At 46.0% G+C, this 15,542-nt stretch overlaps 1 protein-coding gene across 2 annotated transcripts in view; it reads right to left on the reverse strand.

The window, feature by feature from the left end:
- The window catches only part of DDR1 (discoidin domain receptor tyrosine kinase 1), a 105,069-nt gene that overhangs the window by 70,189 nt on the left and 19,338 nt on the right, over positions 1-15,542 (reverse strand). The window lies entirely within an intron of this gene.

Here is a 15,542-nt window from a genome sequence, read left to right on the forward strand (position 1 = left end):
TATGTAAAAGGGGGCTCTATCAGGCGTAATGTATATAAGCGACTCTACCTGGCGTAATGTATATAAGTGGTACTTTTGTACTTTTGTGTGGCATAATTTTGAATAATGGAGACTACTGTATACCATAATTATTTACGCCGCAATATTTTACATAATTTTTTTATGCCCCTATATTTTAGCAGCGTGCCTTTGGCACACACTGTCCATGTTGTGGATCTTGAGGGGAGGGGGCACCAAAATGTCTAGTTACAGCGCTGAGGATGAGATCGGTCACCTTTGTATTTGTAGAAAGGCGCAAAATTGATAGTTTGCAGGAGGGCGCCGAATTCCCTAGCACCGGCCCTGGACAGGGGCCTCCAAACTGCCCCTCCCCCTCTACCACGGGACACTGCTGCCCGTGGGTTGGACACTCCCAAAAAAAGGGACTGTCACACGAAAATCTGGATAGTTGGGAGGTATGACATGGGTAGCGGTGCACGGATGCTGGAACAGCTTTATATGCAGGAAATAACCAGGTTTCTCATAGGAGCTTAGCAGGAAACTTCTGTTTCCCACAGGGTAACACTATACAGTCTCACACAGGGGTCTATTCATGAAGCAGCGAAAAGTGTGGAGAAGTGAGCCTGTGGAGAAGTTGCCCATGGCAACCAATCAGCTGCTCCGCACAACTGTATAGTATGCAAATTATAAATGTCACCTCAATGCTGATTGGTTGCCGTGGGCAACTTCTCCACTAGCTCACTTCTCCACATTTTTTACTGCTTCATGAATAGTCTCAAGATGGCTCTGTAGATACTCAGGAGAGATCTCAGGGGCCATCTTGGGATAGGGCATTAAGCCACCCTGGAGAACAGGAAGACTGGAGTATGCATAGTAGCGCAGTCTTTCAACAAGAGATACTGTAGTGACACAAAATTCTGTTATCTGCTGCGGTAGCCTCTTGTTAAATACCTTACACACTAAAGTATTGCGGAAAATCCTCCAAACAACGGACATTTTCAGAGGGTTGACCACAAAATGGCTTTAAATAGGCCCCTTCATCGTCACCGAGTCCAAGCTGTACAGCCAGTAAAATGTTCCCGCTTCTCCTTTAAATAGCCTTATGTCAAAGGTCTCTTCCACTAGATCCTGGTGAGTGAGGTCTTTTCAGCCTTCACCTGTAGGATCCACAACCTAACAGTAACTTTAGAACAAAAACAGGAAAAAAAAAACGGTGCCCACGCTGGCTAAATCTCATATTAGACATGCTACCAGCTGCATGGCAGTATAAATGCATTATTTATATATGCCCTTCACGGATAAAAACAAAACAAAAAGACAGCCAACACTTTACACGCTACTTGGCACGGCATGTTGTTATTCTGCCCAAACCCAGGCGAAATTATTATCCAGAAACCAGGCAAAGACCAGAATTCATGCACTTGATACCGTCCAATTTAATTACTGATGTAGATCTTAAACTTTTTGCTAATGAGGTGGCATCCGAACTAGGAGCCTCATTCACTAAGGATTGCAAATGCAGGAGGAGGTGCACACCACCTCCGACCGGCTTGTGAGGCCAAGGAAACTGTATCTCGCGATGCAGTCCTTAGTCTCGCCACTCCCGGAAACGCTGGACGCCCCCGTCCCTCCGCTGAGATCGCAGGACCGTTCTGCACATGCACAGGACCCAACCATCGAGGTAAATGTAGTAAGGATCGCATCAGCGATCCTTAATGAAACGCCCTCTAGGTCAACTGATATAAGAGACTAACCATTAATCTGATAAATTTGGATATAAAATAAAAGATATATTTCCTTCAGTATGTTGGTCGTGGCATTGGAGAAGCCATTTGAGTGAAAAGCCCATGGTGATCGATGTAAAAAAAAAGTGGGGCTAATTCCACGTTGATCGCAGCAGGAAATTTTTTAGCAGTTGGGCAGAACCATGTGCACTGCAGGGGAGGCAAATATAACATGTGCAGAGAGAGTTAGATTTGGGTGGGTTATTTTGTTTCTGTGCAGGGTAAATACTGGCTGCTTTATTTTTAAACTGCAATTTAGATTGCAGATTGAACACACCACACCCAAATCTATCTCTTTCTGCACATGTTATATTTGCCTCCCCTGCAGTGCACATGGTTTTGCCCAACTGCTAAAAAATTTCCTGATGCGATCAACTTGGAATTACCCCCAGTGTCCCCTTTCCTGATTTGGATTTTTTAGCAAAGCAAAAAAGCAAGCAACTGGGCAAAACCATGTGCACTGCAGGTGGGGCAGATGTAACATGTGCAGAGAGAGTTAGATTTGGGTGGGGTGTGTTCCAACTGAAATCTAAATTGCAGTGTAAAAATAATGCAGTCAGTATTTACCCTGCACAGAAACAATATAACCCACCCAAATCTAACTCTCTCTGCACATGTTATATCTGCCCCACCTGCAGTGCAGCATGATTTTGCCCGTTAGTGTGCTTTTTTGCTTTGCTAACAAACCTGAATCAGCCCCACATAACGGTACACGGCAGGAGTTCCCACAACTGTTTTTAATACTTGCCCTTGACATATAGCCCACTGCAAGCAAAATTAGACTAAACCCTGATATTACGAGGAACAATAGCGGGACCTTCAGATGTCAGTCTGAGAAACAAAAGTGTTTGCACATAATAATGAATGTTACCAAGATCAGTTAGTGACTAAGGGGCCTATTTATTAACATTATTTTTACTAAAATATTGTGAAAAAGGGAGTTTTCTGTTTTCACACCCTTTTCACTTTATTTTAGTATCAACCGCAGAAGTGCAAAGGCATCGCACAGCGCACATCCCGTTCACTCGGCTGTGATAAAAAGCAGCAAGCCAACGGGTCAGAATGACCCCCAATGTCCTTTTCATGCCATATCTGGCAGTGATCTTTCTCGCTGCTCTGCCCTCTACTGGGGACTATTCCTTAGTTTCTTTTTGGAATTACCTCGATTTCTTCCCTCTGGATTTTATCGCAATTAAAACTTCCGTTTTCTAAATGGCACAGGGGTAATTGCAATAGCCTGCGACTTACAGACATTAGCGAGATCCCGGTGAGTCTGGACAAAGTTTTAAAATGGCAATCATTTAAAAGGAAAGACTAGGTTGTTTTTTTACCATTTAAGTGATTGCCACTTTAAACATCAGCCACAATCGCCAGGGTCTTGCCAATACTTGCTAGTCGCAGGCAATTATATTTACCCCATACAGTTATGAGCCCTACACACTGGGCGATAATACTGAAAGATATGAACGATCTTGTTCATTCATGAACGAGATACCGTTCATATCTTTCAGTGTGGAGGCACCAGCGATGAACGATGCGCGGCCGCGCTCGTTCTACGCTAGTGCCCCATCACTTGTGCATGCAGGCCAATATGGACGATCTCGTCCATATTTGCCTGCACTGCTATGGAGCCAGGTGACAGGGGGTGTGAAGAAACTTCACTCCCCCCGTCACTGACCCCCCCCCCCCCCCCCCCCCACCGCCGGGTCGCCCGTATCCGCCGTCGGGCAGCACGGCGGCAGATCGCAAAGTGTGTAGGGCCCATTACTCTGCTCTTTCCCTGATTTCACAAATGTGTGTTCACATTTTAAACTAACAAATCGGCAATTCTTTGCAGATCTTTAATTAGTGTCTTCATCAACCAATCAGATGCTGGCTATCATTTTCTAAAAGGCTATAGAGAAATGATAGCCAGCATCTTATTGGTTGCTATGGGCAACATCAGCAATTCTCTGTTTTAGTAGCTTTAGTAAATTTACCCCTAGGAGAAGTGAAATAGAGCAGGATGTCTAGGATAGTTTTGCCCACACTCCTGGAATGTCCGGAAGACTCACAAATTATCATTAGGTTCCCTTGGAATATTGGGAGAGTAACCAACCCTCTAGAATCCTACCCATGTCATTGCACTTGGCAGGATGGCGGTACGATGGCATGATTCACAGCTAACTGCATCATTTTAACCCCACCTCCCGCTGGGTGATGTTGAAGTTTGAGGCATTTTGTTACAGAGGGTAACCTGTGATGGTGCAAAACGTGTCTCTGTGACCCGCTCCTTCCTTGTTCTAACAGTGGGTAGCCACCAGGGACGTGCGGTGAGGTAAATTTCTCAAGAGGCACTGGTTAGTACCAGAGACAGATTTACACACAATATATGAGTCAAATGGTTAATGTAGGCATTATACACAGGTGCAGCAGTATATACATGTGGGCATTATACACAGGTGCAGCAGTATATACATGTGGGCATTATACACAGGTACAGCAGTATATACATGTGGGTATTATATACAGGTGCAGCAGTATATACACCTGGGCATTATACACAGGTGCAGCAGTATATACATGTGGGCATTATACACAGGTGCAGCAGTATAAACTCCTGGAAATTTGGTGGGTTTTGATCAGAGATGTGCGGAAAAGATAAGCAGGGCAGGCATTGCCTCATCTGCCATAGGGGTCTATTTATTAACATTATTTTTACTAAATAATGTGAAAAAGGATGTTTTCTGTTTTCACACCATTTTCACATTATTTTAGTATCACCTGATTGTATTAAAGGGCATTTAGAGACGATTTCATGAAAAACTGCTCCAAACATTTTAATTCACTTTTTTTTTAGTAACCCATATTGCATTCCCCATACTTATAATGGGAAATGCGATCTGACCAGATTTACTAGAAAAAAATGTGAAAAAATACCGCAGTGTGCCCTGTGATAATCTCGCCAGCTCAGGCGCCGGATCCCCCATATGCTGTGCTGTGATCCCGGTGCAGTAAAGTGATGCTGCAAAGCGGCAGCACACTTTACAGCACCGGGGGTCACAGTGTAGGAGTAAGACCCGGTGCCCGAGAGCCTCCTGAAGCAGCGCGGACCGGCTCCCTGGACAGGTGAGTATACTATCCTACTGGGGGGGTGTCTGCGGCGCTTGGGGGTAGACGAAGGGGGGGGGTCGACCGGGCGGCGGTGGTAGTGGCGGTGTCAGCGGGGGCAGCGCATGCGCAGCAGGACATCGGGGTATTTTTTACGAAAAATACCCTGATGATGCTGCGAAGAGGCATCGCAGGGACAGAGCTTGACCGCAAGCTCTGTCCCTGCATGCGATAATTGATACATCCCTGCGACGTAATCAATTATCGCAGTGCGAGTTGGGGAGATTTTATCACCTGTCATCCGCATCCTGGATGGTGATAAATAGGCCCCATAGACTTTTATTTCAGAGATTTGACTATAAAACTGATTAGAATAATACAAAGAAGATATTTCATACATATTCTTTGTGTTTTTCATATACTTTATACAATCAAACCTCTGGCACAAATGTTAGTATGACAGGAAAGGCTCTGCCTCACCTGCCTCACCCCACCGCACGTCACTGCTAGCCACCACAAGTACACATAGTCTAGGAACTGAAAACCAGATTTATCATAATTATGGGAAAAATAAAATGAAAAAATAGAAGGCATTGAGACACACAATGTACATGACATGTTGTCAGTTTGCCCAGAAGGCTTTTTGCTCTGCGGTTCTCCCCGCGTACAATGAAAACTGCAGAGTCAGATCAAGGTCCCCCTCCTCTTACACATTTTTTTTATCTTTCCCACACAATTTACTTTAAAACACAAAATGAACAGAAGAATATATTAATATAAAAGTCATGTTAAAGTTTGAATTAAATTGGAAAAGTCAATGTAGGCTATCTGCATTTAAAGTGTATATATGTAGTATGTACCATTAAATATATTTATATGTATCTAGTATGTCAACCACACCCCCTGGAAAAAATTTTTTTTATTCCAAGCTGGCATTTAATTTTATTTCGTTTTCTTGACACAGCATATAAAGTAAGGGGACGGCGGCAGGTTTCACACCTTCTAGCGCATTTAAATATTGCATTCACACAGACTTAATAAAGTTTTGCACCTTTTTGCACTGTGCAAGCTCTGCATGTTATTCATCTGAACATCCGGGACTGGTGTGAAAGAGAACAAACAATTTATAGATTGTGCTGAAATGGCGCTCACACATAGGATTACAATACAGAACGGAATCAGAGGTAAATTAAAGCTTCATGCAAATCCAGAGCCAAAATATGTTGGATATCCAGAAAAAGAGATGCATGCCAGTAGTTTAAAGCACCTCTGATTTCAGAGCTACAGTCTAGCTGGGTTGGGATTGAAATGTCGGCGGTTGGGATGCCAGCAGTCAGAAAACTGACCACAGCATGCTGAGGTTGAGAATTCTGACAGGGACTGGCCTGCTGTCCTACCAGTGGGTCACAGTATCCCATGATGGAGGTTGGGGTGGGAGAGTTGAGAGGCACCTGTCACTCTGCTCTGCATGGCAGAGCAATGGTGAATAGATGCTGTGCGCACAGCATCTATTCATGGGTGAAAGAGGGACTGAGGGGATGCCATCAGCTCACAGGCATTCCCCCACGGTAACGGAAATTGGAGACGTGGCTCGTGAGTGCAGTATTATTGTGAAAGCACGCCCCTTCCCATAGACCACACCTCTTTCCATTGGCCACACCACTTTATGGTGAGTTACATTATCTGGAGACAGAGACTGAGTTTATTTGCCCAAGAAACCCTTATAACCAAGTAAGCTATATTTTGTCAAGAGACAAATATCGCTCAATATTCGCTAGCTACATCCTTTTTGGAATAAGACTGAAATACAGTGACATTCTTATAACCCAGGAATACTTGTGTACATGTATGCCATTCCTCGTATTGCAACATTGTGGCACCACAGGATATAAAAAGAGCTCCAACGTTATTTGCCGGTGAAGATTATTTCAACTTTGTTAGGGAAAGCTAGAAATTTAGCAACTGTTATTGTGAAAATGTGTTTTTCATTACGATTATCATCATTGCATAATAGCTTGTGATTGTAATATGCCAATATCCGTGATTCAATTAATTGTCTTTTGCATTCTTTAATGATCCAGTGTGATGCGAACTGTAGTCAATTGTCATCTCTTTATCTTCTTTTATTGCCATATTCTACTTGTGATTTTTTAATATTTTGTGCCAATCATTATCCTGAATCCAGAGTTCACTGCGGCTCAATAAAAAGAAATCCTGTTGGAATTGCTGACTCTTTTGCAAGGTACTACAAAACAAGATACTGGGATGAATATTTCAGGGGAAAGGTATGTCACATAGCCACCCAACACCTGTGATACCTCTCAACCACTTAGATATATCGGCCAACCCCAAGATGTTACAGCTACACGGCCTACGACACTCCCATGGCACTTGCACAAGACCATTCTCTTCCATGACTCTGTCATACTTTTCAACTCTACTAGAATTTGGGTCGCTCACCCTGCCTCCTGACATAGTATGCCAGTTTCCTGATGCCGCCCACTGACAACAACACCACTCTATGCAAAGCACAATGGTTTTGAACATCAGGGGCGGGGCCACAATGACATAAATGCCAACAGCTCCCCCCGCACATCTGATGGGGGTCTTTTGAAAGTCGGCAAGTAAGACCTTTGCCCAGTTCCTGCCCAGTTGACACCCAGAAACTCCCATTTCACATACTGAGAGAAGTGGCTGAGATGTGTCAGAATCACTCAGAGATACGCAAAGATGCGTATGTCTGTCCGCTACAGCTTTGCTAACACATTCGCAAGTTGTGGCCGCACAGGGAGCTGCATGTGATTCAGTGTTAGGCTACGTGTGCATACTACTGCTCCTTAAATCTATGCGGACAGCCATAAATATGGGATCTGGTCTGAAGGTCAAGACTGTCTAGGTCGACAATGTTTAGGTCAACCACTATAGGTCGACAGTCACTAGGTCGACAGGGATGGAATGTCGACAGGGTTTCTATGTTGACATGTGCTAGGTCGACAGGTCAAAAGGTCGACATGAGTTTTTTTAAAAAAAACACTTTTTTTAACTTTTTCATACTTAACGATCCACGTGGACTACGTTTGGAACGGTAATCTAACAAAGCATGGCAAGCGTAGCGAGCCATACGAGGGGACACGGTACACTAATTGGGGTTCCCGGTCACTGTACGAAGAAAACGACACCCCCCCAAAAGAAAACTCATGTTGACCTGTCGACCTAGAAACCCTGTCGAACTTCCATCCCTGTCGACCTAGTGACTGTTGACCTATAGTGTCGACCTAAACATTGTTGACCTAGATACTGTCGATTTGATGATCCACACCCCATAAATATACAGCATGCACATTGCACACTTGTATAAATGAGGGCGCAGGTTCAATCTACCTTTGCACTGCAGAGCGGCCATCTTGCACTGTGTAAATGCCCTCCATTGTGTGCCCTATGATGCACTGAGCCGGCGCGACTTCTGCCCGACAGGCAGATAAAATGTGTTGGTGTTTTGAGAAATATCTCAGACTACAGTGAAAAAGCTGAGAATGAGGAGGGGAGAGCAGGATGAAAGGAGCAGGGGAAAGGGGGAGCAGGACGGAGGGGAGGGGGCGGTGGGAGTATATAGTGATGAGGAATATTAGACACACAGCACACAGAGGCTGTGAAACACAATTCAGGTGTTTTCTGTAGAACAGATAAAAGGCCTAGGGCTGTTTTTTATTACTTTCCTACAGAGTAACTTTCTCTGTTTAACCCCACCCATGCCAGAGACAGGCAACTGTGATTTGCTGCTTATTCTTTAACTTTTTCACAACATATTATAATGATTTGAATGTTCTCTGTACCTCCTGGTGCAATTTTGGTGGCTCTATATAATCTATCTATCTATCTATCTATCTATCTATCTATCTATCTATCTATCTATCTATCTGTCTCTATATCAGAACTCTGGTGGCACACACGGATTGTAAACAGCAGTACACAAACTCACAGACACCCACGGGCTATTCCAACGTTTCAGTTATATTTAACCTTTGTCAGGGATACAGTATCCCTGACGAAGGTTAAATATAGCTGAAACGTTGGAATAGCCATTGGCTGTATATGTATGTATACATATGTACTGCATGTGTGTGTGTGTGTGTGTGTATATATATATATATATATATATATATTACATTCTAAAAGTGGTCAGCCTCTTAACCTTTTTGCTTCCCCTAAAAAATTAAATAGTCTCCACTTTAACCCTTTCAAACATGGAGGCAGATGTATTAATCGTGGAGAAGGCATAAAGAAGTGATAAAGCGGTGATAAGTGCAAGGTGATAACGCACCAGCCAATCAGCTTCAATATGTAAATTGACAGTTATGAGCTGATTGGCTGGTGCGTTATCACCTTCCACTTATCACCACTTGATCACATCTTTATGCCTTCTCCAGGATTAATACATCTGCCCCATGAGGAGAATTAATCTTTTTAACCCTTTGTGCAGCTTTACTACCTCATAAACACTGTGTTAGCCGACGACTTGCAGCAAGCCTCTGCCATAATTAACGCTTTCTTCGACCGGACCACCAGATTATTGCTTATGGCAGACACCTATGATTAACCCCTTCTCTGTCACACAGCAAAGACCAGCGACGCACACAAAAGCCACATACCATGCATGCACTTGTCTTCTTGACGCTGTGCACACAAGCGCATTGCATAACATACATATGCAATGTATTATATACAGGCACACATAGGGTACGTCTCTCACACACACGTGTGTACACATGACAGAAATTCCTGGGTGGTGCAATCACTCCTGGAATAAATGAAACAAGATCTTTGGCTCCCAGCTGTTTGTGAGATTTGTTGCGGGGGTTGGAGCGGAACCGCGCGTCTGTGTGTTTGCACTTATGCACATATGAAATGTACCATTTAATTGCAGGATGATAACTAACGCAAGAACACAAAATGCAGCTCTCCAGTAACCACTTGTAAGAGTATAAGGAGTATATATACTGAGCAGGCAGCTTTTCAAAGCCGCCGCTTGTCGGAGGCTCTGGCAGCAGTAAATATACCCATAAATCTTTTTTTATTTAATTTGCATCTTTAAAACATGAGAGTACCAGCAGCTGTGAGGCAGCCCCAGCCATTAATCATAACTATATGAATCTACAGTAATCGCATGACTTTTTGCGCAAGTATCCCCAAAACACACCCCTTCCCATCACTGGTACTGTAAAAAACGAAGGGCCCGATTCAGACCTGATCGCTGCTGTGCGTTTTCACACAGCGAGCGATTATTGAACTACTGCGCATGCGTATGCACCGCAATGTGCACGTGCATCAACAAACAGCAACAGGATGGCGAGAAAATTATGATCGCATGGGCGTTGCTGGGTGACTGACAGGAAGAGGACGTTTGTGGGTGGTAACGGCCCGTTTTCTGGGAGTGTCCGGAAAAACGCAGGTGTGCCCAAGCGTTTTTCAGGGAGGGTGTGTGATGTCAGTTCCGGACCCGATCAGCCTGATTTCTTCGCACTGGGGGCGGGATTTACTAAAGGGAAAATGCGTTAAAACCCCCGTTTTACCGCATTTTCATATGTACTAACTCCCGACCGCCGTGTTTTCGCACCATAGGGTATCGCCATCTTTTTATGGCGATACCCCATAGAAGCCTATGGGATTCTTACTGCCACCGCCGCATCCCGCCGCCGCCCCACGCCGCTCACGACGACCCCCCCTTTCCCCCCGGCATACCTGAGCTGCTGATGCGGCCCTCCTCCTCCTTCTCCCCCACATCACAGCCTTGTCTCCTTCCGGCTGCAGGGGGGAAGAGGAGGAGCCCGGGGACTCCCTGCACACGTCACCTCCCGAGTCTGGGAGGTGACGGAGACCACCGCTGACCCCCGCCGACCCTGGCAGACATCATCGCGGGGGGACTCCTATACCGCATTGCGATACTGATCGCATATGTTAGTACATATGCAATTAGTATCGCTGCGGTAGGCGGCGAGGGGCAGCGATGTCTTACAGTAAATCCCGCCCTGGAGGAGTAAGTATTGAGCTACGCACAGACTGCACACAAACTGCACAGAATGGGAAAAACATTTGATGGTGAGTGTGATGCGAACGGTTTTGCAGCTGTCCGCTGACTGAGGGGAATTTTCGCACAGCGTACACATGCAATCGCACACTTGCAGAAGGGGCAAATTTTCACTCCCCCTGGGCGGCTATCTGATCGCAGGACAGTGTAATTTGCAGCACAGCGATCAGGTCTGATTAGGCCCTAAACTCCACACTGAATACCTGAAAATCCAGAGTGTATATAGCAAAACACGAATTGTCACGTAATAACATAAATGTAAAACACAGTCATCTGAATCAGTTTAAACCGCATTTATCATAAAGTTTAGGGTTATATTTGTTGTCAGAAGCAGGGGGGCCACGAAAATCATTGGGGCAGATGTATTAACCTGGAGAAGGCATAAGGAAGTGATAAACCAGTGATATGTGCAAGGTGTTAAATGCACCAGCCAATCAGATCCAATATGCAAATTGACAGTTAGGAGCTGATTGGCTGGTGTGTTTATCACCTTGCACTTATCACTGCTTTATCACTTCCTTATGCCTTCTCCAGGTTAATACATCTGCCCCATTATTCCTTGTCGCAACATATCCCATATGCGATTTTAGCAAAACTGCAACTGCTTGCGATCGCATGCTGTGGGCCGCCCAGCAAATGGCAAGGCCGCCTAGCATGCTAATGACGGGCAGTGATGCGATCACAACCGGCCTTCGCAGTCTGGCAGTTGGACCGCCGCCATTTTCTTGTTTGCAGTTGCCATGTGTGACGTCACGCGGCTGCCCCGAACCCCCACCCATTTCTGACACCACACCCGCCCGCCCAACACCACGTGCCTCCCACGTAACGCAGCGTTACCACCCCACAAGCGCCACTGCCTGTCAATTAGGCAGAGGCGTTCGCATCAATGACATGCAATCGCATTGGCCACTGCACGCACGCGCAGATCGGGACCTGCGCGTGCGCACTGCAGCTAAAACCGGCCCAATGCGATGGCATTGAATTAGCAGGCCAAGATGAATAAGGCCCATGATACAGCATTTTTTTTTTTTTTAGGAGTATTTATCAAACAACCCTTGTTGGGACAGCAGGTCCTTCCCAAGTAGCCTGTCCTGGTGAAGAGGTTTGTGGTAAAGTGGCAGCTGCAGCAATCACTTTACGGCCTGTTGTGAAACGGCGCACTATCATTTTGTGATCGCCTGGAGGCTGCCGTGTGTCCTAGATTATTTAGGATCTGGTTATGGGGGTCATTCCGAGTTGATCGCATGCTGCAACTTTTTGCAGCCCGTGCGATCAGCTAGACGTCGTCTATGGGGGAATGTATTTTTGCATAGCAGGGCTGCGATCGCTTGTGCAGCCGAGCTATGCAATAACATTATGTGCAGTTTAGGAGTAGGTCCTGACTTACTCACCCACTGCGATCACTTCAGCCTGTCAGGTCCCGGAATTGATGTCAGACATCCGCCCTCCAAACGCCTGGACACGCCTGCGTTTTCCACTCCACTCCCAGAAAACGTTCAGTTGCCACCCCGGAATGCCTTCTTCCTGTCAATCACGGTGCGATCGCGGTAGCGTTAGTTTTCTTCTTTAATTCAGTCGCTACTCGGCGTTCCCCGTCGGCGGAGTACTCGGCGTCTGCTGCGCATGCGCATTCCGGACCCGTTCGCATGGCTGCGGAAAAAAGCAGAGTGCGTACGGGTCGGAATGACTCCCTATGTTCCTAGAACGAAAACGACTTTTTCATAAGCCCCGTGCACACGGGGAGATGTGTGCTGAGCGATCTAGCACAGACCGCTCAGCACACATCTCTCTCCCCGCTCAGCACTCGGCGCCATGTGTGCTGAGCGAGGGGAAGTGCGATGGGGGGCGTTCACTTCACACAGCAGTGAAGTGAGTGATCTGCTAGATTTGGCATGCATGCCAAATCTAGAGTCAGCGATAGCGATGCGCGGGGCCGCGAATCGCTGTCGCTATGGGCATATACACGGAGAGATCAGTGCTTAATTTCTAAGCAATCTAGTCAGATTACTTAGAAATTAAGCACGGATCTCACTGTGTGTACCCCCTTTACAATGCATTTCCTTGCCTGAAGCCAATTCACATGGAACAATGCTCTATTTAACCATTGCATGTATCCTGAAGCAGCAGACCTTATTAGGATCTCCTCCCCCCTCCTCGGCCCATGTTTTCCAGATCTTGTCCCAGAATCCCAAGTTAAATCATTTATTAGTCATGTGGATCCTGGTGCCCTATTCAATGTAATAATACACCTGTGATCCCAATTCTACAATCTGAAAATCGTGGTAGGGTGGCGTAAGATGGACTCATAAGGAGCACTGTCGTGGGGGTTTTCCTGGGCCTGGTACCTGTGGTAGAATGTCAGCTGCAGCAGATGCCCCTACATGTGGGGGGTTGATGTGTGGGCGACGATGGGGGAGGGCGAGCATCAGCTGCTCGGTGTGTCAGGGGCGTGATGGAGGGACAGCTGCCCGGAATAAAGGAAAAGGCTTCAACAATGGCGTGATTGTGAGGCACAGAGAGACATTGAAAGGGAAAAGAGATGCAGCCACAAATACAAAAGGGGAAGCAGAGTGGGGGGAATGGAAAGAGCAAATGACAAGACTTGGGGCAGCGGTGGGGGAGAGAAGAGAATGGAAAGATTGGGAAAATAACACATTTATAGATGGAGCCTGAAGTGAAGTTCATTAAGGGACAAAAGTGTCCAATAAAGGTGTAAAACCTGATCGAGTGGATGTAGCTATATTCAGGCTATAAATAAAGATACATTATTATTATTTATTATTTTCCTTATCTCAATTATTATAATCTTCATAGTCCTTTATTTATAGCGCCACAAGGGGTCCGTAGTGCCTTACAAAGTAGATAAACATTGCAATCTATTAATATTGCTCTCCTTCCCCCAAACCACCCATCACCTCCCATCACCACACTACTGCTGTCTCTCTAGCTTCTCACTTACACGGTATCACCTCCCACCCCATTGCACCATACATGCACACCTCTCTCTCATGCACTGTGTTTCCATGGCAACTGACCTAGTTCCTGAGGCCTACACATGAAGTTCCCATGCAACAGCGAACGACTGTGTAAACTATTCCACTATCTATGACTTATTACATTCTACAATAATATATCATTTAACCAATATCTATGGATCATCCATGCTTTGAATCTGCCTATTAACCACTTAACTGGCGTTTTATTTTCCAAAAAAAAACGCTTCGAAATTGTCGTGGTTTTTTTTTTTTAATGAGTGAACTAGGTGAAGAACATGCATTTAACTGTATCCAAAATGATTTTACTTAAAAAAATATATAAAATAAATTAAATTGGTTAAATATATTTTCTCAAACATCGGAACATCGGTTTGGAAGATCGGTAACATCGGAACATTGGTAACATTGAGACCATCGCAACGTTGCTTTTTACCCCCGAGACAGCTGTCAGGTACACAGGGGGAGTCTGAGGGGGTGTGTGTGGTGGGGTGTTTTACACTTTCCCAGCAGCTGCCATTGTCTGCAGACGCTGGGTGGGGGGTCTTGCCATGCTGACTGATCAGCAGTGATCGGCAGCACAGGAATCAGTAGGGTAGAGTGCACGGAGGTCCCCCTGCCAGCAGCAGCGGAGGAAAGTTTCCCTTCCCTTCTGCTTCTAACACTGTTTATCTGACTGGTCGCATCCTGTGCGACCAGGCTCTTGAAAATCTGGTGGGCTCCCGGTTCCCCTGGAAGGGCAGCAAGTCTCTCAGAGCTTCCTCATCCCCCTGCAGCCATCCCCCCAGTCCCCCCGTCCCCCTCAGCTGACCTGCAATGTGGGTAGTCCGGGGAGGCAGATGACGCGAATCGCGTCATCATAGTCCCACCCCCCGCTATTTAGTGGCAGTAATCGGCACTGCGTCTGATCCGGATGGAGGCTGTACACGGGCCGCCTCCTCTCTTACTCTGCCCCTGATGCATAGTGCTCATGATGTGGTGTGCTCAGTGCTACCTCCACTATGTTTTTTAATGGTTAGCATTACTGACTCGCAGCACTGAAGTGTTGGGTCCAAATCCCACCACTGTCATAAATGTGTGGAGTTTGTATATTCCCCCTGTGCTTGTGTGGGTTTCCTTTGGGTACTCCAGTTTCCCCCCACAATGGGTATGCATGTACATGTAGAAGGGAATTTATATTGTAAGCTCCACTGGACTGGACAGGGACTGATGTGAATGACTCTCAATAAAGCGCTGCAGGATATGTATCCGCTATATAAATAACAGGTAGTAATAATAGTAATTTTTTTTAAGATATATATGTGTATGTAATATAGTGGCACAAACAGCGTCACACATTTTACACCAGGGCAATGCACTAGCATTGAAACGCTGTCTATCACTTTGGTGGTCGTTGTGCCGTTATTTATCCCTGAGTGCCGCCGTTTGTGCCAGTGTGCAGTAGCGGCTCTTGCCACGGGCAAGTGGGACTTTTGCCCGGGGCGCCACTGTCCTGGGGGCGCCGCCGCCGTGGCAAGAGATGCTACTAACTGGGATGGCGGCGGTTAGGAAAAGGTCCTCTCCGCGAAGGGAATCTAGACGAGCAGTGAG

The sequence above is a fragment of the Pseudophryne corroboree genome, chromosome 8, assembly GCF_028390025.1.
Source record: "Pseudophryne corroboree isolate aPseCor3 chromosome 8, aPseCor3.hap2, whole genome shotgun sequence".
NCBI lineage: Eukaryota > Metazoa > Chordata > Amphibia > Anura > Myobatrachidae > Pseudophryne > Pseudophryne corroboree.